This window comes from Lolium rigidum, chromosome 7, assembly GCF_022539505.1.
Source record: "Lolium rigidum isolate FL_2022 chromosome 7, APGP_CSIRO_Lrig_0.1, whole genome shotgun sequence".
NCBI classification, from domain to species: domain Eukaryota; kingdom Viridiplantae; phylum Streptophyta; class Magnoliopsida; order Poales; family Poaceae; genus Lolium; species Lolium rigidum.
This window is the reverse complement of record NC_061514.1, coordinates 124,982,466-125,010,458: the sequence shown is the minus strand read 5'-3', so window position 1 is coordinate 125,010,458 and position 27,993 is coordinate 124,982,466. Positions and strand designations below refer to the sequence as shown.

The window sequence follows — 27,993 nt, the reverse complement described above, 5'->3', positions numbered from 1 at the left end:
AAGTGTCACAATGGGGTACCTCCATGCCGCCTGTACAAAGGTCTAAGGAAAAAGCTCGCATTTTGGATTTCTCGCTTTTGATTATTCTCAACTTAGACATCCATACCGGGACAACATGGACAACAGATAATGGACTCCTCATTAATGCATAAGCATGTGGCAACAATTATTATTCTCATATGAGATTGAGGATATATGTCCAAAACTGAAACTTCCACCATGAATCATGGCTTTAGTTAGCGGCCCAATGTTCTTCTCTAACAATATGCATGCTCCAACCATTAAGGTGGTAGATCTCTCTTACTTCGGACAAAACGGACATGCATAGCAACTCACATGATATTCAACAAAGAATAGTTGATGGCGTCCCCAGAAAACATGGTTATCGCACAACAAGCAACTTAATAAGAGATAAAGTGCATAAGTACATATTCAATACCACAATAGTTTTTAAGCTATTTGTCCCATGAGCTATATATTGCAAAGGTGAATGATGGAATTATAAAGGTAGCACTCAAGCAATTTACTTTGGAATGGCGGATAAATACCATGTAGTAGGTAGGTATGGTAGACACAAATGGCATAGTGGTTGGCTCAAGTATTTTGGATGCATGAGAAGTATTCCCTCTCGATACAAGGTTTAGGCTAGCAAGGTTATTTGAAACAAACACAAGGATGAACGGTGCAGCAAAACTCACATGAAAGACATATTGTAAACATTATAAGACTCTACACCGTCTTCCTTGTTGTTCAAAACTCAATACTAGATGTTATCTAGACTCTAGAGAAACCAAATATGCAAACCAAATTAGCAAGTTCTAAGTGTTTATTCATTAATGGGTGCAAAGTATATGATGCAAGAGCTTAAACATGAGCACAACAATTGCCAAGTATCAAATTATCCAAGACATTTTAGAATTACTACATGTAGTATTTTCCAATTCCAACCATATAACAATTTAACGAAGAAGAAACTTCGCCATGAATACTATGAGTAGAGCCTAAGGACATACTTGTCCATATGCTATAGCGGAGCGTGTCTCTCTCCCACAAAGTGAATGCTAGGATCCATTTTATTCAAACAAAACAAAAACAAAAACAAACCGACGCTCCAAGCAAAGTGCATAAGATGTGACGGAATAAAAATATAGTTTCGGGGGAGGAACCTGATAATGTTGTCGATGAAGAAGGGGATGCCTTGGGCATCCCCAAGCTTAGACGCTTGAGTCTTCTTAGAATATGCAGGGGTGAACCACCGGGGCATCCCCAAGCTTAGAGCTTTCACTCTCCTTGATCATATTCTATCATACTCCTCTCTTGATCCTTGAAAACTTCCTCCACACCAAACTCGAAACAACTCATTAGAGGGTTAGTGCACAATAAAAATTAACATGTTCAGAGGTGACACAATCATTCTTCACACTTCTGAACATTGCATAAAGCTACTGGACATTAATGGATCAAAGAAATTTCATCCAACATAGCAAAAGAGGCAATGCGAAATAAAAGGCAGAATCTGTCAAAACAGAACAGTCCGGAAAGATGGATTTTATTAGGGCACCAGACTTGCTCAAATGAAAATTCCCAAATTGAATGAAAGTTGCGTACATATCTGAGGATCACTCACGTAAATTGGCTTAATTTTCTGAGTTACCTACATAGAATTAGACCCAGATTCGTGACAGCAAAGAAATCTGTTTCTGCGCAGTAATCCAAATCTAGTATTTACTTTACTATCAAAGACTTTACTTGGCACAACAAAACATAAAACTAAGATAAGGAGAGGTTGCTACAGTAGTAAACAACTTCCAAGACTCAAATATAAAACAAAAATACTGTAGTAAAAACATGGGTTGTCTCCCATAAGCGCTTTTCTTTAACGCCTTTCAGCTAGGCGCAGAAAGTGTATATCAAGTATTATCTAGAGATGAAGCATTGACATCATAATTTGTTCTAATAATAGAATCATAAGGTAACTTCATTCTCTTTCTAGGGAAGTGTTCCATACCTTTCTTGAGAGGAAATTGATATTTAATATTACCTTCCTTCATATCAATAGTAGCACCAACGGTTCGAAGAAAAGGTCTTCCCAATATAATGGGGCAAGATGCATTGCATTCAATATCCAAGACAACAAAATCAACGGGGACAAGGTTATTGTTAACCATAATATGAACATTATCAACTCTCCCCAAAGGTTTCTTTTTAGCATTATCAGCGAGATTAACATCCAGATAACAGTTTTTCATTGGTGGCAAGTCAAGCATATCATAGACTTTTTTAGGCATAACAGAAATACTTGCACCAAGATCACATAAAGCATTACAATCAAAATCTTTTACCCTCATTCTAATGATGGGCTCCCAACCATCCTCTAGCTTTCTAGGAATAGAAGTTTCAAGTTTTAGTTTCTCTTCTCTAGCTTTTATGAGAGCATTTGTAATATGTTTTGTGAAAGCCAAGTTTACAGCGCTAACATTGGGACTCTTAGCAAGTTTTTGTAAGAACTTTATAACTTCAGAGATGTGGCAATCATCAAAATCTAAATCATTACAATCTAAAGCAATGGGATTACCATCCCCAAGGTTGGAAAAAATTTCAGCAGTTTTATCACAGGCAGTTTCAGCAGTTTTAGCAGTTTCGAGTAATTTTGCGCGCTTTGCACTAGGAGTAGAAACATTGCCAACACCAATTATTTTATTATTGATAGTAGGAGGTGAAGCAACATGTGAATCATTAGCATTGCTAGTGGTGGTAATAGTCCAAACTTTAGCTACATTTTTCTCTTTAGCTAGTTTTTCATTTTCTTCTCTATCCCACCTAGCACGTAGCTTCAGCCATTAATCTTATATTCTCATTAATTCTAACTTGGATGGCATTTGCTGTAGTAACAATTTTATTTTCAATATCCCTATTAGGCATAACTTTCGATTTCAAAAGATCAACATCGGAGGCAAGACTATCAACCTTAGAAGCGAGAATATCAATTTTATTGAGCTTTTCCTCAACAGATTTGTTAAAGGCAGTTTGTGTACTAATAAATTCTTTAAGCATAGCTTCAAGTCCAGGGGGTGTATTCCTATTATTGTTGTAAGAATTCCCATAAGAATTAGCATAACCGTTACCATTATTATAAGGATATGGCCTATAGTTATTACTAGAATTGTTCCGATAAGCATTGTTGTTGAAATTATTATTTTTAATGAAGTTTACATCAACATGTTCTTCTTGGGCAACCAATGAAGCTAGCAGAACATTATTAGGATCAACATTAGTCCTATCATTCACAAGCATAGACATAATAGCATCAATCTTATCATTCAAGGAAGAGGATTCTTCAACAGAATTTACCTTCTTACCTTGTGGAGCTCTTTCCGTGTGCCATTCAGAGTAATTAACCATCATATTATCAAGAAGCTTTGTTGCTTCACCAAGAGTGATGGACATAAAGGTACCTCCAGCAGCTGAATCCAATAAATTCCGTGAAGAAAAATTTAGTCCTGCATAGAAGGTTTGGATGATCATCCAAGTAGTCGATCCATGGGTTGGGCAATTTTTAACCAAAGATTTCATTCTTTCCCAAGCTTGAGCAACATGTTCATTATCCAATTGTTTAAAATTCATTATGGTACTCCTCAAAGATAAAATTTTAGCAGGGGGATAATATCTACCAATAAAAGCATCCTTGCATTTAGTCTAGGAATCAATACTACTAGATTTAAATGTGCGCCTTGGCGCACGACCCCGTAGAGCTCATGCCGATGTAACGATAAAATTTACTACCAATATGATAATACATTTCTTAGATTTTACAAAAGTTGTTGCTAGAACTAAATTAGGACAAACAGAGCAACAAATTGTTAAAAGTGATAATTATTAAATAGGAGTCGTGGAGAAAATTTGAAGAGCCCCATTTACAAAAAAAAAACAGTTTCAAGCTAACTAAATTACGATTCGGCCATCTATTCAATTTCATGGTAGCATAAGATTGTTTCAGAGCACTATATTGATACCAACAGTAATCTCCTAAGCAAAATACAGTATTTGTGATGGCCAAAGTAAATAAGGTAGATGGTCTTACTCATACAGGAAATTAAAACCTGGAAATAATTAACCTCTGCGTTATTGCCTTGTGTCTATATTAAGGCGGAAGTCTGAAATTATGGCATGAAAAAGGTACAATATTAAATAAAATGTAATACATGCAGCCATACTGATTATATCCCCATATTACTCCTGTATCCTTTTGTACCCATTTTCTAATTCTAAAACTTACCACATTGCAGAATATATCAAAGCATACACCTAAAGCCTTGTAGTATCTATAATGGGAACTTTCTTATTCATAAACTAAAAAAACCACGATAAGTAGAAAGTGTGCTCTGAAGCAAGAAACAAAAATGACAATCACGCAGTAAATTAGCGCAAGCTAGGTAGTACAAAATAAGTAGACAACCAGTTACGTAAAATAACAAGCAATAAATACCTGATTGTATGTCCACTCAAACATTCGTAGCATAAAGGGAAAAATAAAACCTTGATCCATTTTATATCTCTACTCCATCTGATATTCACTGGGTGTTACCGAATCCGAGTGTAAATAAAATAGGCCGGAAACACAACACACTAAATATTCAGGTTTAAACCAAAGGCAGCTCCGACTTTAAGAGGTTTGAAGTTTCAACATCTAGGAAATGAAATCAATATCGTCATTGAGGAACATATACTCTACCTTCTAATTGGTATCAGCCAGTAAGTGAAAACACACAGGACCTAGTCATTCCAAAAGGAAGTTCAAAATACAAAAGTTCTTTCGGATTGATAAGCTTTGTTGTAAAATGATGTATTAATCAAGCTCAGAGAATATGCTACAGAAGAATTCAGCAGCAAAGTAAAGCGAGATAATATATATAAGGTGCAACTTGTACACTGAGATTGTCTTAAACATAATAACTTGAACCAGTATGAAATTCACACATATTAGTCCAATCTATTAGACTGGGGGCGAGAAAACATGGTGGTGTCAAAAGCAACTAGATTTCTCTGGTGAAGCTCCCATCTGAAGTAGCAATGCAAAGTCATTCCCTGAATCTGGAACATGGGTTTTTCCCTAGCACCCATCAGGTGAAATTTTCCAAAACACCAATTCAAATTACTCCGATCCAATAAAGAGCATAACAGAGAAGAAATAAAGGGCATTTCCGATCCAATATCTTCAAATGGAGTATCTTCGCACACCCTCAAATGTGCTAGTAAACAACAACAAATCCTAAAAGAGTCTATCAAAGTTATAAAGAGGAGAAACAGTTTTCAAGAGGGATCTCGAAAAAACTGCCATGAGCTGCACTGATTGAACTACTCGACTGTAAATTTGGTGCTATTTACCAAAATGGAACTTTGCAGATCATGCATGTGAAAAAATATATGCAGGGAACATATGCAAACCTGTTCAGCTACAATATTCTACAACGTCGCCAAAAGAATTGACTACTATATCTAATGCTAGCAGAAGAACTACATCCATGTGAAGAAACTACATTATAATTCTGCAATATGAATATGAGTTCTGTATAAGTTGGCTTTGCAAACCAGTGAATATTCTGGCCCATATATTATACAACCTTGTCCAACAAATATATACTCCAGATTGGCAATTACTAATAACCCACTAATACCAGAGTACAATGACACACTTAAATATCAGAAGCAACCAACTTTGGTATTGTGCTTCACCAATATAGAAGGCAACATTCTTTAGATGACACGTGACAGAAGTTGCTTGTAAGCTTTACCACAAAAACCCATGTGAAGAAGCAAGCTTGCCTTCTGGCTCGACCTTCCTTTGGCACTATAGAAGACAATATTTAACAAATGACTGATTTTTTTTGTAATCTTTACAGAAAAATATGCCGAAAATCAGATATTCTGAAATGATATGCTAACAAAATATATGAGGATGTGAACCAAATTAGCGAGATCTTCCTCCGGTGTATAAAAAAGTATCCTACAATCTTGACATAAACTACTAAACACCAAAGAATGGCCTATGATCACCAAGCGAAAATTGATAATTTCCCTATAATTGCTTTTCCATTCCCTCGCAACCACAACAGAGGCATGTCATAGGACCACCAATAATCACAGTACGACCAGATCACAAAACATCCTGGGTAAGACACAGAAGGGACACAACGTAAAGTGAGAATAAACCGGGATCAAAGTTGAAGAATATCAGAAGGAAAACTACAAGAAGATATAGTAATCTACAAAGGCACTGGGAACATAATTAACAAAACTGAAAACAGTGAATGCTCTCTTCAGTGTACCGCAAACATAATTAACAAAACTGAAAACAGTGAATGCTCTCTTCAGTGTACCGCAGACTGGACAAAGAGCTATGAAGCACCGATACAGCAAGACGGATACGGCGATACGGAAACCAAATATGAGATTTTAAAAATAACTTGGATTAGTTTCACTATTTGTGGTTCGACCTGCAAAAAGTGAATCTAAGAATCTCAAACAACACCGAAATCCTCATTTGTGAGTTAGCCCTCTAAGAATCTGAATTAGCTTCAAATTAATATGTTTTGTTTGTTTGTATACGCTGTACAGGTTCTCTAAGAAATTTCGAAAATAAGATAGAAATTAGTGAACCATCTATTATAATATGGGTTTCAGCCTTTAGTAAATATAAAATAGAAGTTGTTAGGAAACCAGCTCTCATAATTTGCTGCTCAAGTTTTAGATATCTGAATATATATGACCATTGAAAAATGAACTAAATTTCATAAACAGACTGCTTCACTATGCAAGAAGTACCAGCTCGTGTTTAGTGCTATCATAGTAGTATAACAGATGCTGAGATGCAACCATGGGATGAACGAAAGTAAATGCAGTGACCATTGGTTCGAAAAATCTGATTTGAAATTTCCATGGCTTTCTAATTGCTCTGTCCCTACATATATTTTCAGACAACGCTTTCAAAAACAAAATGAGATTCAAAATTTTGTGAACTTAGAAAACGTAGATACGAATTAGACCCACATTTTTTTGGAACTGCTAGAGCAACTTAAGGATTCCTCAACAAACATATGAAGCCACTCCGAACAGAAAATTTTCTGAAGAAATGAAAGAGATACTAACATAGTAGTATTGATATATAACATATTCAGCACTTCCATAAACCATATATGAAAAGTATTTACTTGATTTATCTTCACTTGCCATCCAGCCCAGACCTGTTTGATTTTTTGGTAAACTTATAGAGATACATGTCCATGATAATTGGGTCCGCAACTCCCCAAATCAGAAATTCATATTCAGCATGTAAAATTTACACGTATAGAGTAGATGTTAATTCCTCAAATACCATTAATGTACCATCTGAAACATGAAACAGTAACTTGATATAAGTATATCATACTTTGCAGAACAGGAGAAAAGGGGCAAGGAGCGAAGATTAATCAGTGAAGCCAACCTGATTTAGCACATTAACAGATCACCCGAACCTGAAATCCACCACGAATCATCCAAGCATTCAGCAAAATGAAATAAAATTAAGTTTCCCAATCAGATCAAAAACTACATCACTAAATAGGAGTTTCTTCTGAATGCAAACCTCACAAATAGATTTCTTCATAATTTTTTCCTTGCACCTCCTATACTGCAGTCTGTAGATTTCCAAATATGGCTCATACAGTAGTACAAAAATCTGAACTCAGCAGGACATGAAAGAATGCATTAGGGGTCTACAAATCAATATCTTATTTGCTTCATACTCAATTAATTTCTGCAATATGAGAATAGGGCAATATTCAGAAATAACAAAGGCTATATCAAGAAAAGGCGAAGGCAATCTCCACTGTTAATTTCTTTTAATCTTTCATGGGCTGGTATTGCATTTAAATGCACCTGCTTTCCACACTTTTGTACGTAGAAATTTAAAGTGTTGTAGAACAACATAGAAACGTAGACTGCATGTATTATATATGCATCAAGGGATTTATTGTATGGAAAATGTCCATGAGCTTCCATGTCTAAATAGTAAATACTGCCATCTAAACGGGTAGCTCAACCAACTAAATAATTTGTGCATAAGAAAGGAGAAATATTCAGGTGAGGTAAGACTGAAACCAAGAAGTAGTAAACCAGATATGATTCTTTAGAAAAGAAAAGGTCTTGCCATGCATCAGAATCACGACAATAAGATCTGAATATGAACTGGCTATCACCTCGCAAAGATCTTGCGTAGCGTTACTTTTTCCACGTAGGTTTAACAGTTGATGTATCTAGTTTGGACTTGCCATAGGTGGCCAGTGATGAATCTCAAGCCATCACCTCTCTATACTGAAATGACCGCCTCCTGAAAAGAACAACAGGCTTAACTCATAAATAAATGCAGACATCAACTAATAATAATCAGAATCTGTACAATTGGACCAATGCGTGTCTCAAAATTTCAGATTTGACACCATACAGAAAGGCTGATATATGGTGATAGATTGCATATATGCACGTCACATAGTTGAGAGAGCTAACATAATGTACTGGCTGTAGCTTTAAGAAAAAAAACTATTAAGTATATGGCGATTCTTGTAGGTTCATCATTAAACTTGCATAATTTGAACATGTATAATTAGGATCACATAATTGAGATAAGTGATTTGCATAAGATCAAAATTTTATCACCTCTCTCACAGGCACATCATTAACCATGTATAATTAGTCATGTTGTAGTAGCAGGTCATCTGCTGAGTGCCAATCTATACATGCTCAGTACCAATCTGTACATGTACACCAACGGAAGGCTACATTTGGCCATATTTGCACCACAAGCACTCAGAAAATTGAGGAATTTAGTATTCATAGAACAAATCTTTAACAGTCAATAATATATATATGTGCAATAGCCACACAAGCAAAGCATGGATTCATCCATTAGAGGAAGGATGATCTGTTGTTACCTCTCGATCTGCTTTTCCATGATAATCATTGTGAAGTTGTTGACAGAGTAGGCCTGATCTCCGACTACACGTCACCGAGTACTCGTATTTGTGCCCATCTCCATCACTAGCACCAACTCACCACTGATAACGTGCAAAATAAAGCCCAAATGAACAATTACAGGCCACACACACATATCATCATACAGTTGGCCTGCATAATTTTTCTACATCAAAACATACGAACTGGGAGAAAGAGAGGAGATGAACCTGCCAGATGAAGAATATGTGTAGAAGGGCATGTATATGCTCTGCCAGCCGGAACCATTTGTTAGGATGCGCTTTGATGTCCTCCTTCTTGGTCAAGGATGGAGAGCAGCACCCCGTTCAACTCCCGTTGAGTACTGTCGCGCTCCTGCCGGCGACGAGAGAGTGCAGCATATGAAAAGGCAAGTATTGAAAAGGCATATGAAAAGGCAGTATTGATGGTGCGATGACACCTCAGCGATGACACCTTGTGCAGCTCCACCACGCACAGGACTGCAGACCTGCTGCTGAACCGAGAGAGAGACGCGCGAGGCGGAGCTCGAGGTCGAACGCAGGCATGAGCTATTGGGGGAGGAGATCGTCACGGGATTGGAAGAGGAGGCGCAGGAGGGGATTGGGGAGGAGGTGCTCGGGAGGGATTGGCGGCCGGAGGCGCGCCGACGAACACCGAAGAAAGCAGGCAGCGGCGAAGGGAGGAGGCGCGGTTGGGATCGAGTTGGGGGCGGCGGCGGCGGCGGAGGCGGCGACGGGATGAGGTGCGACTGGGGGAGGAGGAGACCAGCCGATTGGGGAGGAGGAAGCGAGGCGCGACCACGAACCGGCGGCTAGGTTTCTCTTCTTTTTATATGTCTCAGTGAAGAAAAACAGGCGGCCAAGATCCCATGCCAAGCAAGATCCAACGACTCACGTGCGCTAATCGCTGTGAGGCCTTCTATTGGGGGCATCATATATACCCCTGGATTCTTAGGCAGAGATAGCAACCAATCTTTAGCTCTTCCTCTTAATGAGAAAGGAAACAATTTTAATTTTATAATGTCACCATCTACATCTTTATACTTTTGCATTTCACACAATTCAACAAAATTATTGAGATGGGCAGCAGACATCATCGGAACTAACACCCAGAAAATTGCTCTCGCATAACAAGATTCAGTAAAGCAGGTTTAATTTCAAAGAATTCCGCTGTAGTAGCAGGTGGAGCAATAGGTGTGCATAAGAAATCATTATTATTTGTGGTTGTGAAGTCACACAACTTAGTATTTTCAGGGGTGGCCATTTTAGCAGTAGTAAATAAAGCAAACTAGATAAAGTAAATGCAAGTAACTAATTTTTTTGTGTTTTTGATATAGCAAACAAGACAGTAAATAAGGTAAAACTAGCAACTAATTTTTTTGTGTTTTGATATAATGCAGCAAACAAAGTAGTAAATAAAATAAAGCAAGACAAAAACAAAGTAAAGAGATTGGGAAGTGGGGACTCCCCTTGCAGCGTGTCTTGATCTCCCCGGCAACGGCGCCAGAAATTTGCTTGATGCGTGTAATTGACACGTCCGTTGGGAACCCCAAGAGGAAGGTGTGATGCACACAGCGGCTAATTTCCCTCAGTAAGAAACCAAGGTTTAATCGAACCAGTAGGAGTCAAGAAGCACGTTGAAGGTTGATGGCGGCGGGATGTAGTGCGGCGCAACACCAGAGATTCCGGCGCCAACGTGGAACGTGCACAACACAACCAAAGTACTTTGCCCCAACGAAACGAGTGAGGTTGTCAATCTCACCGGCTTGTCTGTAACAAAGGGTTAACCGTATTGTGTGGAAGATGATTGTTTGCAAGAAAACGAGTAAAGAACAAGTATTGCAGCAGATTTGTATTTCGAGTATAAAAGAATGGACCGGGGTCCACAGTTCACTAGAGGTGTCTCTCCCATAAGATAAAAGCATGTTGGGTGAACAAATTACAGTCGGGCAATTGACAAATAGAGAGGGCATAACAATGCACATACATGTCATGATAAGTACGAGTGAGATTTAATTGGGCATTACGACAAAGTACATAGACCGCCATCCAAGCCGCATCTATGCCTAAAAAGTCCACCTTCGGGTTATCATCCGAACCCCTTCCGAGTATTAAGTTGCAAAGCAACAGACAATTGCATTAAGTATGGTGCGTAATGTAATCAACAACTACATCCTTAGACATAGCATCAATGTTTTATCCCTAGTGGCAACAACACAACACAACCTTAGGGGTTTCTGTCACTCCCCCATATATCAATGGAGGCATGAACCCACTATCGAGCATAAATACTCCCTCTTGGAGTTACTAGCATCAACTTGGCCAGAGCCTCTACTAATAACGGAGAGCATGCAAGATCATAAACAACACATAGGTAATAACTTGATAATTAACATAACATGGTATTCTCTATCCATCGGATCCCGACAAACACAACATATAGCATTACGAGATAGATGATCTTGATCATGTTAGGCAGCTCACAAGATCCAACAATGAAGCACAATGAGGAGAAGACAACCATCTAGCTACTGCTATGGACCCATAGTCCAGGGGTGAACTACTCACTCATCACTCCGGAGGCGACCATGGCGGTGAAGAGTCCTCCGGGAGATGAATCCCCTCTCCGGCGAGGTGCCGGAGGAGATCTCCGAATCCCCGAGATGGGATTGGCGGCGGCGTCGTCTCCGGAAGGTTTTCCGTATCGTGGTTCTTCGTATCGGGGGTTTCGCGACGGAGGCTATAAGTAGGCGGAAGGGCGAGTCGGAGGGCCGACGAGGGGCCCACACCATAGGGCGGCGCGGGCCCCCTCGGCCGCGCGGCCCTATGGTGGCGACGCCTCGTCGCCCCACTTCGTATCCCTTTCGGTCTTCGGAAGCTTCGTGGCAAAATAGGACCCCGGGCGTTGATTTCGTCCAATTCCGAGAATATTTCGTTACTAGGATTTCGAAACCAAAAACAGCAAAAAACAGACAGCTGGCTCTTCGGCATCTTGTTAATAGGTTAGTTCCAGAAAATGCACGAATATGACATAAAGTGTGCATAAAACATGTAGATATCATCAATAATGTGGCATGGAACATAAGAAATTATCGATACATCGGAGACGTATCAGATAACGGTCTATGTACTTTGTCGTAATGCCCTGATTAAATCTCATAGTAATCATCATGATATATGTATGTGCATTGTTATGCCTTCTTTATTTGTCAAATGCCCAACTGTAATTTGTTCACCCAACATCTGTTATCTTATGGGAGAGACACCGCTAGTGAACTGTGGACCCCGGTCCTATTCTTTACATCTGAAATACAATCTGCTGCAAATGTTCTTTACTGTTCTTCGCAAACAATCATCATCATCCACACAATACATCTAATCCTTTGTTTACAGCAAGCCGGTGAGATTGACAACCTCACTGTTACGTTGGGGGCTTGGGGCAAAGTTCTGTGATTGTGTTGTGCAGGTTCCACGTTGGCGCCGGAATCCCTGGTGTTGCGCCGCACTACACTCCTCCGCCATCAACCTTCAACGTGCTTCTTGGCTCCTCCTGGTTCGATAAACCTTGGTTTCTTTCTGGGGGAAAACTTGCTACTGTACGCATCACACCTTCCTCTTGGGGTTCCCAACGGACGTGTCGACTGCACGCATCAAGCTCTTTTTCTGGCGCCGTTGCCGGGGAGATCAAGATACGCTGCAAGGGGAGTCTTCCACTTCCAATCTCTTTACTTTGTTTTTGTCTTGCTTTACTTTATTTACTGCTTTGTTTGCTGCATTATATCAAAACACAAAAAAATTAGTTGCTAGTTTTACTTTATTTACTGTCTTGCTCTCCATATCAAAAACACAAAAAAATTAGTTACTTGCATTTACTTTATTTACCTTTAGTTTATTTCATCATGTTTCCTCCTAAGTTCACTCTGAAAGACATACCGGTAGGACGAGGGTCTATAATTGGGAGAGATAATATAGAAAACTTTTTCACTCATGTTAGTACCGCTGAAGATTTTGAAGATAGACACTTGGTAGAACTTGCTCCTACTTATGAAATTGTTGTTGCTTCTTTAGTACACATGCTGGAAACTAAATTTGTTAATCTCAATCCTATAATCCAACACATGTTTCTCACACTCGTGATATGGAGGAAGGGGAAAAGAAAGATTTTGTTTTAGAAACCCTTCTTAAAGAATTTGGTGGTGTAGCAAGAGAGGCTAGAAAGGTCTTTATTAAATATAAGATGCTTGGCTCCTATACCAATTTTGTTAGTATCCTTGAAAAGATGGACATGGAGAGAGTAAGGTACACTAATAATCCAGGGGTATATATGATGCTCCCCACGGGGGCCTCACAGCCTATCCACGAAAGGGAACCAGCCCGCGCCGTTCGATATTGGTTTCAGCCCCACGTCGATCCGGGCCGCTCGTGCTTGGAACAAAACCGAAACCGACGAAACCTAGCCCCAAGGCCCAATCTCCTCGCTTCGTCCTCCCCAATCGGCTGGCCTCCTCCTCCCCCAATCGCAGTTGCCGCCGCCGCCCCCACGTCGATCCCAACCGCGCCTGCGCCCGTCGCCGCTGCCGGCGACGAAGGTCCCAGACCGCGCCCCATCCACGTCGTGTGTGCCTCGTGGTCTTCTCCATCGAGACAGCAAGCCGCCTCTCTCCCAATCCCCGCACGCGGCTGTCTCCCCAATCCCCTCCCTCATGGATGGTGATAGGCGAAGCCGCACCGCGTCGCAAGAGGGAGCCTGGAGCGGCGAAATCAGCTACGTCGACGAATCGAGCGTGGCCGCATCTCGTGTGGTCTTCCTCTTACCCAGTCTGAATCTCCTCATGAACACGTGAGGAAGGTGATACTGACGCGGGCGCCGCCGCAGTTCCCTTCCCTGGAAGCCTACAGCTCCACGGGTCCTGCTCGATGGCCGTGCTTGTCGCGTGCCCGTGGGCTGGGCGCCTGAAGCAGGGCAAGGCAGAGCATGCCGTGGCCTATGAACTTTGCTATTTTTCAGGTATTCTGTATTCTATATAGCTCTGTATGCTTTGCGGTAAAATATCAGTTACTACCTCCGTTCTTTTTTAATTGACTCGAATTTAGTACAAGTTTGTACTAAATTCGAGTCAATTAAAAAGGAACGGAGGGAGTAGATCGGTTCACTGGACATCGGATGTGGATGCTGCCCTTTGCAGGTATCAGGAAATGGAATCACCTGATATTTGCAAGCCATGCCCGACATAAGATTGTATTTCTTGGTGTACTGTAACCGTAGAGGATTGGTTGATCAAGGACTCATGTAAGACTTCGTCGTTTTCTTGTTAGATCTAATATTATTCTATTTGCACGAGCATATTTATCAGAAAAATAGTTATACATGAAATAGAACTCTTGACTTACTGTGTTGTGAAAGTGCATCTTACTTTCTATATTAAATTAGACTTCCACTTGTTTATGGTATGTCTCATTTCACTGTCGGTATTACAAAATTAATCATAAAAATGAATATGAGTTGAACCCAAACCATAAAGCACAACACACGTGTTATCTATCTCCTTGGGCAAGCTGAAATACTAGCTGATGCTAAAGCTTTTATAAGTAATTCAGTCTTCCATAATTAAACTAAAGGGCAGTTTTTGTGCCGATGCCTGGGCCAGGTGACCAAGAGCAATGGTGTTGTCGAGCTGCTGGACAAGTGAGATATTTTATGTCTTCACAACCGTATTGTCGAATATAACTTATGGTAGATCATCTTTGTCTGATAAAATGTTGAAGATAAATATGACTAGAAGGAGAAGAAGGACGTCCAAACCATTTGGTATGGCTATCACTAGAAAATACTCTTTTTTTAGTTCTGAGATAACTTCGTGTTTATTACTATGGAATGTGATATTTCTCTGGTTTGCTTATAGACTTCAAAATGGTCGATGCTAGCTTGTTGAATGCGTTTTCTTAAGTGAAGTTTCAGTTGATGTCTCCGGGATGGTGGTGATGCGAAACTGTGATCTCTAACTATTTCTATAAATGTCAGGTGTAAAAGACTATTGATAGGATGACAATAGGAGGGCAAGAGATGCCGCATTACCTCCTCGGCCTCTTCTTCGGCAAGGATCTGCAGGTTCTCTTTGTCTTTGGCAAGTAACACTAACATGTTTATCATAGCCACATGCAGTGTTATACATCTAAGAAATTATTTTAATTAGAAAAAAACACTACTTTTTATAGTGCTATTGTCGGCCCGAGTAATTGCGCCTTTCAACTTCTGACACATACTATTCCTTGGCATGCTTATTATTGACCAGCATGGATTTAGCGTTACATTGGTTATTGGGAATGCATTTATTAGGTGCCCTAAAAATTCAAGATTTATCGCATACCTTCATCGCTTATTTTCTTTCTGCCCAAAACAGTACTCGGTTAGCTGACATGTGCCGATTTGTGTGTAGCACACCAGACATGTGGTTGTTCTTAAGTTTACCTCTCTGATAGTGTTTCTCATGTTTCTCCATGAACATCGCTGATCTATAAGTTTTAAGATGGATTTTGCAAAATGGCATACTATATTTGATAGCACATTTTCATGGCCATCCTAATTTATTTTCTTGGTGCATTCTCTATTAATACTCAAGGTGACGTGACTTCTTGAGAGTACATAAAAAATACCACGCAGGTTCCAACTACTTGGCAATAGAATTTCTATCTGAATTTATTTCTCTGTGTGGGGTTTTAAAAGGTTATGCTAGGCCCATTAAAAAGTTCATGTATTACAATGAGATCGCTGGAATCTCAGTTGATGCACACCCTTTTTATTTACTTATCTCCGGATCAACGGCTTGCGACAACTTTTCAAATAACAAGAGGGATTTCTCTGAAATCTGCATTTTCTTTCTTTAGGTACCGGCTTTTGAAGAGAACAGCAGTCTTTGGACTGAGCTAATATACGCCTGAGTCAAAGGATTCAGTTCATGCCTCTTAGTGTTGTTGTTTCATTTATGCTAGCTTCATTAACATGCAGCTAGAACAACAACAGAGGCACAAGGTCTGTATTTCTATTTTGTGTAGAGTTTATTCAGTTCAGCTAATATTCTCTCTTATGACTCATTTATTTCTGGTGGACTTTTAGCATGATGAAGACACTCGAGAGACCTGCAATAACTCTCTTATGTCTCCTCCGGCGCCCCAAACATGCAGCTAGAACAACAACAGAGACACAAGGTCTGTACTTTTATTTTGTGTAGAGTTTATTCAGTTTAACTCATCAGTGGAAGATGCTGACCTGACTGCTGATATTCTCTCTTATGACTCATTTATTTCCCCTGGACTTGTAGCATGATGAAGACACTCGAGAGACCTGCAATAAGTGCGAACCTTGGTGGAGACGAGATAATGGTAGTGTGATTCAGATTTGAGGAAACACCGTGTGACTTGCTTCTCTTCAGTAGATGTTTACGCATGATATTCTCTGCGAAAACTTGATTTTTTTTATGGTTTGAGTTAATTGATGGTAGATTGCTATTGTTTGTACATATGTTTGTTATGCACTTACCGTTTACTCATGATATAGTTTTAACTCTCAAGCATGGTTAATATAGTGTTCGGAGAAGATGAGAAAGGATCATTTCTCTTAAATGTTTCACCAAGGTACATGGGTGCAACTTTGTTGTATTGAACATGATTCATTTGCATTGGTTTATCTTTGGGTGATGCAGGCCCTAATCATATTTACATTTCCTTTCCGTTGTCACTTTTAAAGACCATGCTGCGATGGCCGACAATGCATTGCCTATGTAGGTGATAATTTTAGCGTTCCTTGATTTTGTTGCTCTCGGCAAAATCGACAACTGTTAATTTCTATATTATATATATTCCTCTGGTTATTTACTGTGGTTTGTGATGATTTGTAAAACCTAAAAATTATTAGCATTTCCCTATCTATACATGGGTCTTACGGGATCATGTGCCAAGGCGGACCCAATCTGTATTTTTTTCTTTAGGTAGCGGCTTTTGAAGAGAACGAAGTCTATGGACTGAGCTAACATACATATGAGTCAAAGGATTCAGTTCATGCCTCTTACTATTGGTTTTTCATTTATGTTGGCTTTATTAACGAGAATCGGTAATGTATTATTTTCATCATCTTCTGTACAATAGATGTTGATGATTCATCTTCAGATATATGTTCGTTTTTGGGACCAGACTACCAATTCAATAGGCTGCTAGATGTACTGGAAACCAGATATGGTAAGGCCTCCAAGATAGGTGTTGTTATTTATACATATTTGTTCGCCATGCATTGTCGGATGCCAAATGTTTTCATGCTAATTTTTTTTGTGCTTGTCGCAGTTTTCTCTGCCATTTCAGGTCCATTGCGTGCCTAATGCTATCTCCTTGTGGACCCTGGCAGGGAAATATCCTAGGATGCATCTTGCTGAATTTATCAATTTTATTCTATTTGAAAACGTGGTATGCTTCACCAAGCCTTTGACATGTCAAAAATACTCTGCTATTTTGATCATACTTGCTATTTTGATTTATATGGGGTAGCTATGATCTATTATTAATATATCCTGGTATATGTGCTCCCCCTCTAGGTTATGCCTGACAATTATGCATCATATCAATTTATGTTATCTCAGATGTTGGATTTTATAAATAGCGCTCTTAATAGCCTTTGTGGATGCCTGTCACCTAATGTTTCTAACTATTAGCGATAAGGGTTCTTGCATTTTTCTTAAGTTGGCCTTCATAGTAATACACTTTCTCCATTAAGAGAAAAATATAGGTAGTACTGCTGACCTCAAAATAGAAATTAGCTTTCCTAGGTACTTTATCTTTCAACCTTTCCATTTGGTAGGAATATTTTGTTCAGGGTTCAGAGATGGTTCTTCATTCTTGGCTTGGGTTGAACTTGCTCTTTGTTATTAGGCTGCTTCTTTTAGGGTTAATGTGTGAGTTCCTCTTTTCAATTTAGTACATTCACCCTGTGTGTAAATGTTTTATTTATTTGTTGTCTCGTCCTCTTCCTTTAACTCATCTCTAGCATGAAGAGCTTGCTCGCCACTATTGCTTCCGAGTTAGGATGGAGCATTTGGGTTGTTATGCATGTATGATTGTTTTCTCTTTATGTTGTGCATTTCAACTGTGGTAGTTTGGAGTGTGCTCGTTTATTTAGCTGCATATACTTGGCAGGTTATGAAAGTAATTAAATATATTCTTCAAAATCAAGATCTGGGCATGCTTCTTTTGCTTGTATCAGCACACATTTGTTCTAATTATATTTTCTTGTGCTTTCTACGGCTTTTAGTGCAGTTTAATTTCATAGAAAGTAAGCACATTTAAGCATGTTAACCTCTTCTTTTTCTTAGATGCATCTCACATCACTACAAAATATGATATGGTGTCGAGTGTTGCTCTGTTCTTTCATTCTCTGTCAATTGTGGTATATTGCAAAGCTACTCGTTCTTTGGTGTAGCTCCTGAGATGAGACTTGTGTTCTTCAGTTTCTCAAGATGTTTGTGAGCACCCAGCTCTGGTGCCTCATTTAGCTTTCACGTCATCCTATATTATGGTGGTTAAACCTGTAGTTGGTCATTTTGACAAGTCAATGTAAAATGAGCCAACCCGACCATAGAGCCTAAGCAAAAAACAAAGGCTGATCGACGTTTGCCCATGGAAATAGTGGATTAGTTCGTATCCCTTCAAGAATCAATAGTTGCGATACCTTGAAGAATAATGAAGAAATTATGCTGTGTACGATTAGTGAAAGGTAATTCTCATAGACATAGGCCCTTTTAATTGTTCATCATATTCCTCTGATATATTATCCGTGTTTTTGAGATTATGTTTCCTAAGAAGTTGTCTTTCCTTTCCATGTGGCTTAGCTACAAGTGTTTAGTATTGATGCACCTCTTTCTTTGTTGTCTTTTTTTTTCTTAACTGTATCCTGCTCATATCCTAGAAATATTTGGAGTAAACTTAGGGATAGAAAATGTTAGTTTATATTTAGGATGGTGCACTTCTCAAAATAAAATAAATACTCCCTCCGGTCCTAAATATAAGCCATATAGTTTTTGGCACGGAAATTAAGGAACGCATATTTAGGAAAAAATACACCATGTTTGGCTAGGATTAACCCTAAGTAATTGGCGTGAGCTAATAGAGGACTTTGCATAAGATAAGTAAACCTAATCAAATCTCTAAAAATATTTTCCATACAACTAGAGCAACGCAATAGACCTTATATTCTGGAATTTTTCTCAAAAAACTATATGGCTTATATATAGGAACGGAGGGAGTATTCTTTACTTAGTGGTTGCGTTGCCAAAATGTGGTCATGTGTACTCAATACTACTGTGATAGTAGGCTGATACGCATAAAGTTTTTAGATGCAGCATTAGAGCTTATTCCGTTTACATTGGTTTCTATTTCTAGAGATCTACATGATGTGGTGTTTCCTTATGATTCTGTTTTTCCGTTGAATATATTTAGTTCTAATCAGAATTACAATAGATCTGTTTTAGGGTCTAAGAGTCTTTTAATAGAGTACCGAGATTTTTAAAAAAGTGTCTTCTACCCATGAATAGTCTCCTTCAAACAAGTGAAAGTGCCAATGATCTGCGTTTTACGAGTTCATTCTTTTATACATATCATTACACATAGTTCTTCCAGATGGGCTCTTCCACTTGCCAATTGATATCAGAGTTTAAAGTGGAAGGCCTTTTTTACTCCTATGTTGGATCTCAAGTAGTACTAAGATATAATAGACATGATGATGTAGTTATGACCATCTACCTTTTATAAAATACTGCTGCCCCTTTTTTAATGGTAGATTTCTTTTGCTTAGAAATGGAAATACTGCTTAGGTCATCCTATGGACTCGCTACGTTTTCTTTGCTCTACATAGTTTGGTTTCTTCTCAAATTTATTTTATACTGTCACATTGTTCAATCAAGGAACAACTCGAGCAACATGTACATGTTCAGGCAATGGAACCTGTGATGGCTTGCTAAGAGCTGGAGAAAAGTATTTATAGTGCCCCTTACAGGTGGATGTATGCTTGTACTTCTGCTTGGATACTGTATGAAGAAACTTAAAAATGTATATTCAAATTTGGTGCACCATATTTCTTTTTATTGGGCCATACTTTGTCCATGATAGCAAGTATGATTTGTGTCGCAGACGTTTGAGAAATATCCAATGGTTTCCTATTTCAAGTCCATGGTTACTGTTTATGGTGAAACTAATATTGGTAGCAAGTTGAACTGTACTTCATGGATGACAAGATGTAGTTATGTCGCTTCACGTTGTATGATTATATCATTTGCCCATTTCACTTCCAAACTAAAATCGCTGAATATGAGTTAATTGGTTCATTCCCAAGTATGTGCTCTCTTCATTTAGATTGTATGCCTTTTAATTTGAATCCTCTCTGATGTGGGCCAGACATGAAATATTTTCAATCGCTTCTCAGTTATGAAATTAGCTCCTCTCTTCATGTATTGCCGTGGGACTAATCAAGGACCTGATCATCGAAGGTGGCGGTAAGGCATGTGAGCAATTAATTATCAGGTGTTAGCTTGGAAAGGCATATGCAAGTGTTGTCTTCGGGAGCCTTGAATTCCTGCAAGTTCATTTCCAACAACAAATGTAGATTTTGATTCCTAAATATAATAAGAAACTGAATCTGTATTACATTTTCGTTCAGTAATATGTGACTATTTGTGCCAGTTTTGTACATATTAGGAAAAAAGCTACAATCAAGACAAAATTAAACACATGTTATCTGATTCTTTATGAATATTTGAAATACGGTTTTATCATCGATTTGTACAGATGCTAAGACTGAGGTTTGTTAATTCTTGAGCTTTTGTAATTCTCAAAAAAATATTGCTTTAGTGAATTTTAGTGTCTTTATATAAAATGTATATTGGCAAGAGCTTCACGGGATCGTGCGCCAAGGCGCACATCTAAATCTAGTATTAATGATGGTGGGGAGATTAAGATAACAATACCTTGTAAGCTCCTAGGAATGAATGACGCTCTAGAAAATAACTATGGTTGGCTTGTTCCTGAAAATTTGTTTGACGAGGATAGCAAACCTAAGAATAATGAAAAGGGAGCCTCTGAAACTCACATAGATAAGATAAAATACATAGTTGAGAAAACTCCCAACACTAATGTTGATGCTTCATCTCTTGATAATACTTGATACACACTTTCTGCGCCTAGCTGAAAGGCGTTAAAAAAAAGCGCTTATGGGAGACAACCCATTATTTTACTTCTGCACTTTATTTTATATTTGAGTCTTGGAAGTTGTTTACTACTGTAGCAACCTCTCCTTATCTCTATTTAATGCATTGTTGTTCCAAGTAAAGTCTTTGATAGTAAAGCCAATACTAGATTTGCATTGCTGCGCAGGAACAGATTTCTTGCTGTCACGAATTTGAGCAGTAGTCTCTGTAGAAAAATCAAAAAAATCTGCCAATTTACGTGCGTGATCCTCAGATATGTACGCAACTTTCATTCAATTTGGGCATTTTTATCTGAGCAAGTCTGGTGCCACTTTAAAATTCATCTTTACGGACTGTTCTGTTTTGACAGATTCTGCCTTTTATTTCGCATTGCCTGTTTTGCTATGTTTGATGGATTTCTTTGTTCCATTAACTTTCAGTAGCTTTGTGCAATGTCCAGAAGTGTTAAGAATGATTATGTCACCTCTGAATATATGAATTATGCACTGACCCTCTAATGAGTTTGTTTCGAGTTTGGTGTGGAGGAAGTTTTCAAGGGTCAAGAGAGGAGGATGATACAATATGATCAAGAGGAGTGAAAAGTCAAAGCTTGGGGATGCCCCGTGGTTCATCCCTGCATATTTTAAGAAGACTCAAGCGTCTAAGCTTGGGGATGCCCAAGGCATCCCTTCTTCATCGACAACTTATCAGGTTCCTCTAGTGAAACTATATTTTTATTCCGTCACATCATGTGCTTTACTTGGAGCGTCTGTTTGTTTTTATTTTTGTTTTTGTTTGAATAAATCGGATCCTAGCATTCTTTGTTTGGGAGAGAGACACGCTCCGCTGTTTCGTATGAACACATATGTTCTTAGCTTTATCTTTAATGTTCATTGCGAAAGTTGGACTATTTCATTCATTGTTATATGGTTGGAAACGGAAAATGCCGCATGTGGTAAATGGTTTAATGTCTTGAATAATGTGATACTTGGCAATTGTTGTGATCATATAGATCTTGTTTAAGCTCTTGCATCATGTACCTTGTACTCATTAATGAATAACTACATAGAGCTTGTTAAAATTTGGTTTGCATGATTGATCTCTAGAGTCTATATATTTTCTGGTCTAGGTGTTTGAACAACAAGGAGACAATGTAAAGTCTTATAATAGTTACAATATGTTCATATGTGAGCTTTGCTGCACCTTTTATACTTGAGTTTGCTTCAAACAACCTTGCTAGCCTAGCCTTGTATTGAGAGGAATTCTTCTCGTGCATCCAAATCCTTGAGCCAATAACCATGCCATTTGTGTCCACCATACCTACCTACCACATGGTATTTATCCGCCATTCCAAAGTACATTACTTGAGTGCTACCTTTAAAACTTCTATTCTTTGCCTTTGCAATATATAGCTCATGGGACAAATAGCTTAAAAACTATCGTGGTGAAGAATATGTACTTATGTGTCTTATTTCTTAATAAGTTGCTTGTTGAGCGGTAACCATGTTTACGGGGACGCCATCAACTCTTTTACCTTTGTTGAATATCATGTGAGTTGCTATGCATGTTCGTCTTGTCTGAAGTAAGGGCGGTTCTCACAATCAAATGGTTTGAGTATGCATACTGTTAGAGAAGAACATTGGGCCGCTAACTAAAGCCATGATTCATGGTGAAAGTTTCAGTTTGGACAATTAATCCTCAATCTCTTATGAGAATATTAACTGTTGTTGAATGCTTAAGCATTAAAGAGGAGTCCATTATCTGTTGTCTATGTTGTCCCGGTATGGATGTCTAAGTTGAGAATAATCAAAAGCGAGAAATCCAATGCGAGCTTTCTCCTTAGACCTTTGTACAGGCGGCATAGAGGTACCCCTTTGTGACACTTGGTTGAAACATATGCTATGCAATGATAATCAGTGTTAATCCAAGCTAATTAGGACAAGGTGCGAGCACTATTAGTATACTATGCGTGAGGCTTGCAACTTATAGGATATCTTATACATAACACATATGCTTTATTACTACCATTGACAAAATTGTTTCTTGTTTTCAAAATGAAAAGCTCTAGCACAAATATAGTAATCAATGCTTCCCTCTGCGAAGGGCCTATCTTTTACTTTATTGTTGAGTCAGTTTCCCTATTCTTTCTATCTTAGAAGCAAACACTTGTGTCAACTGTGTGCATTGATTCTTACATGTGTACTTATTGCACTTGTTATATTGCTTTGTGTTGACAATTATCCATGAGATAAATATGTTGAAGTTGAAAGCAACCGCTGAAACTTATATCTCCTTTGTGTTGCTTCAATGCCTTTACTTTGAATTTATTGCTTTATGAGTAACTCTTATGCAAGTCTTATTGATGCTTGTCTTGAAAGTATTATTCATGAAAAGTCTTTGCTATATGATTCATTTGTTTACTCATTATCTTCATCATTGCTTCAAATCGCTGCATTCATCTCATATGCTTTACAATAGTATGATCAAGATTATGATAGCATGTCACTTCAGAAATTATCTTTGTTATCGTTTACCTACTCGAGGGTGAGTAGGAACTAAGCTTGGGGATGCTTGATACGTCCCAAACGTATCTATAATTTCTTATGTTCCATGCTACTTTTATGATGATACTCACATGTTTTATACACATTATATGTCATTATTATGCATTTTCCAGCACTAACCTATTGACGAGATGCCGAAGAGCCGATTCTTGTTTTACGCTGTTTTTGGTTTCAGAAATCCTAGTAAGGAAATATTCTCGGAATTGGACGAAATCAACGCCCAGGGGCCTATTTTTCCACGAAGCTTCCAGAAGTCCGAGGAGTGAACGAAGTGGGGCCACGGGGCGACGACACAGCAAGGCGGCGCGGCCTGGGCCCTGGCCGCGCCAGCCTGTTGTGTGGGGCCCTCGTGACCCTCCCGACTCTGCCCTTCCGCCTACTTAAGGTCTTCGTCGCGAAACCCCCGATGCGAGAGCCACGATACGGAAAACCTTCCGGAGACGCCGCCGCCGATACGTCCAATTTGCATCACTATTTTATATCATAATTTGCTCGTTATTCATTGATATATTTCATATTTGGAGATAATACTTATGTTATTTCATCTATTTTGCATGTTTCATGATTATTGGAGGATCGCGCACCGGAGCCGGGATTCTGCCGCAAAAAGCACCGTCGAATGCAATATTTCGGAAGATCAACAATTGACGGGAATTACACGAAAAATCCTATTTTTCCAAATGACGAAGGGAGCCGAAGGGGAGAAGAGGGGACCCGAGGTGGGCCCACCCCATAGGCCGGCGCGGCCCAAGGCCTGGCCGCGCCGCCCTATGAGGAGGGGGGCCACAGCCCCTCTCGCCTCCTTTTCTTCGCGTATGCCTTCGTCCCGAAAACCTAAGCTCCAGAGGGTACGTCGCGAAGAGTCACAGCCGCCTCTGCGGGGCGGAGAACACCAGAGAGAAAAGAGCTCCCCGGCGGGCAGGAATCCGTCGGGGAAATTCCCTCCCGGAGGGGGAAATCGACGCCATCGTCATCGTCATCGAGCTGGACATCATCTCCATCACCACCGTCATCATCATCATCATCATCACCGCCATCTCCACCGCTGCACCTCGTCACCGCTGTAACAATTTGGGTTTGATCTTGTTTGTTTGATAGGGGAAACTCTCCCGGTGTTGATTTCTACTTGTTATTGATGCTATTGAGTGAAACCGTTGAACCAAGGTTTATGTTCAGATTGTTATTCATCATCATATCACCTCTGATCATGTTCCATATGATGTCTCGTGAGTAGTTCGTTTAGTTCTTGAGGACATGGGTGAAGTCTAAATGTTAGTAGTGAATTATGGTTGAGTAATATTCAATGTTATGATATTTAAGTTGTGGTGTCATTCTTCTAGTGGTTTCGTGTGAACGTCGACTACACGATACTTCACCATTTATGGGCCTAGGGGAATACATCTTGTACTCGTTTGCCAATTGCGGGGTTGCCGGAGTGACGAAACCCGAGCCCCCGTTGGTATATCGATGCGGGAGGGATTGCGGGATCTTAGAGTTTAAGGTCGTGGTTAGATTTATCTTAATTACTTTCTTGTAGTTGCGGATGCTTGCAAGGGGTATAATCACAAGTATGTATTAGTCCTAGGAAGGGCGGTGCATTAGCATAGGTTCACCCACATAACACTTATCAAAACAATGAAGATTATTTAGCCACATGAAGCAAAAGCACTAGACTAAATTCCCGTGTGTCCTCAAGAACGTTTGGTCATTATAAGTAAACAAACCGGCTTGTCCTTTGTGCTAAAAGGATTGGGCCACTCGCTGCAATTATTTCGCTCGCATTTTACTTACTTGTACTTTATTCATCTGTTACATCAAAACCCCTTGAATACTTGTCTGTGAGCATTTACAGTGAATCCTTCATCGAAACTGCTTGTCAACACCTTCCGCTCCTCGTTGGGATCGACATTCTTACTTATCGAAGATACTACGATACACCCCCTATACTTGTGGGTCATCAAGACTATTTTCCGGCGCCGTTGCCGGGGAGTGAAGCGCTATTGGTAAGGAAAACCTTTACTCGTTTGTGCTGATTTTATTTCTCGCTCGTCGCTATAAGTCATTATGGAGAGATCTTCTCTTCAATTTCTATTTGGGAAATCTACTACTACCGCAACGGTAGTGGATGAGGCGCCAGTGTGAGGAAGTGATACCATATAAAATACCTATGAAAATTATTGAACGTGTTATGGATAACCGCTATGAAGGGATGGAACTGTCCATCCCGGTGATCATTTATCGTTTTTACATGAATTATGCGGGTTATTCAAATGTGCAGTATTGCTATGAATGAAGTTAGAAAGAAACTATTCTCTATATCGCTGTCCGGTAAAGCGGCGCATTGGTATAAATTGTCGAAGAATGGTGATTCTCTTGATTGGGAGGACATTGTGCCTTTATTTTATTCCAAATTCTATCCTCCAAGTGAAATTCACAAAGATCGGAACCGCATATATAATTTCTGGCCTCATGATGGAGAAAGTATTGCCCAAGCTTGGGGGATATTGAAGTCTTTAATGCTCAAATGCCCCATTCATGAGCTTCCTAGTAATGTTATTATTGATAATTTCTATGCAAGACTTTCTTTTCAAGACAAGACCTTGCTGGATACTTCTTGTTCTGGATCATTTACACGCAACAAAGAAGAGTTTAAAAGGGACCTTCTTGATCGGATCCAAGAAAATACCGAAGGTTGGGAGAACGACAAGGATAGAGAATCGGGTATAATTTATGATTATAAATGCATTGAAGCTTTTATGGATACCGATAAATTTCGTAATATGAGTGCTACTTATGGTCTTGATTCTCAAGTTGCTGCAAATCTTTATAAAGCTTTTGCTTCTCATTATGAATTGCCTAAGAAGAACTTTGATAAGTATCATGAACCGTATAAAGATAAAATTGATTCATCCGTAAACAAATGTGTTGTAGTTGAAACTGTTGATCATGTGATTCCTGAAGCTTATATTGAAAAAACTCCTTTCCCTGCTAAAATGAAGGAGTACTCGTTATAAATAGTGCGGTTCATAAAAGTGAAAAGAAACCTATAGAACCCGAAGAACAAATAAAAGTTGAACTCCGCTCGTCGCAATTGTTAAAGATCTTGTGACTGAAAATGTAGAAGATGGTCATATTATTTTCTGTGAAGATGCTTCTAATATTGTTTCGCATCCTAATAAGTCTAGAAAAACTAGTGTTCCTATGCTATCTGTTAGAATTGGTGATCATTGTTATTATGGTTTATGTGACATTGGTGCAAGTATTAGCGCTATTCCTTATGAGCTTTGCATGGAGATTATGCACGAAATTGGTTCTTGTGAACTTGAAGATATTGATGTGGTTATTCGGCTAGCCAATAGAGAAACTATCTCTCCAATTGGTATTTTTCGAGATGTGGAAGTTTTATGTGGTAAGATTAAATATCCTGCTGATTTTCTGGTACTTGGTTCTGCTGCTAGTAAGTATTGTCCTATTATTTTTGGTAGACCATTCCTAAATACTTGTGGAGCCGTTATAGATTGCAAGAAGGAAAAGATTGTTACTAAATTTGCTGGTGAATCTTATGAGTTTAATTTCTCTAAATTTGCCAAAACTCCTTATAAAGCTGATTTGCCTAATAATGATTTTAGAGTTGAACAGAGTGCGTCTATTGCTCTTGCTCCTAATAATCCTTTGCAGCAACATTTGGAGAATAGTGAGAGTGAAGTCTTTAGGGAAGAAAGAAATGAGCTTGATGAAATTTTCCTTCGTCAACCTATCCTTATACATGACTTGCCAGTTGAAGATTTAGGTACAACACCACCACCAAAGGAAGATCCTGTTTTCGATTTAAAACCATTGCCTGATAATCTTAAGTATGCTCATATTGATGATAAGAAAATATATCTTGTTATTATTAGTTCTAAGCTTTCAGAGATTGAGGAAGAAAGGTTATTGGAAATATTGAAGAAACACCGAGGAGCTATTGGCTACACTCTTGATGATTTGAAGGGGATTTCTCCTTCTATTTGCCAACATGCTATTAATATGGAAGATGATGCAAAGCTTGTTGTTGAACATCAGCGTCGTCTAATTCCGAAGATGAAGGAGGTGGTAAGGAATGAGGTATTAAAACTTCTTGAAGCCGGTATTATATATCCTATTGCCGATAGTAGATGGGTTAGTCCTGTGCATTGCGTTCCTAAGAAAGGAGGAATGACTGTT

The 27,993-nt window shown here is 39.0% G+C and overlaps 3 long non-coding RNA genes across 4 annotated transcripts; 2 read left to right on the top strand and 1 right to left on the bottom strand.

The window, feature by feature from the left end:
• Positions 1-7,199: 7,199 nt before the first annotated feature.
• LOC124679341 lies at positions 7,200-9,017 on the bottom strand. Its single transcript, XR_006994931.1, has 5 exons — positions 8,967-9,017; positions 8,235-8,365; positions 7,622-7,714; positions 7,481-7,511; positions 7,200-7,386 (listed from the first exon to the last, which is right to left on the bottom strand). It is a non-coding gene; the product is annotated as an uncharacterized LOC124679341 (long non-coding RNA).
• A 4,899-nt stretch (positions 9,018-13,916) lies between these two features.
• LOC124673506 lies at positions 13,917-14,791 on the top strand. Its single transcript, XR_006992763.1, has 3 exons — positions 13,917-14,013; positions 14,192-14,295; positions 14,654-14,791. It is a non-coding gene; the product is annotated as an uncharacterized LOC124673506 (long non-coding RNA).
• A 1,047-nt stretch (positions 14,792-15,838) lies between these two features.
• On the top strand, positions 15,839-16,357 carry LOC124670385. Of its 2 annotated transcripts, XR_006992515.1 has the most exons (4): positions 15,839-15,890; positions 15,952-16,035; positions 16,120-16,211; positions 16,325-16,357. It is a non-coding gene; the product is annotated as an uncharacterized LOC124670385 (long non-coding RNA). The 2 variants fall into 2 exon arrangements; XR_006992514.1 differs by lacking the exon at positions 15,839-15,890 and having other exon boundaries at positions 15,934-16,035.
• The last annotated feature ends 11,636 nt before the right edge of the window (positions 16,358-27,993 follow it).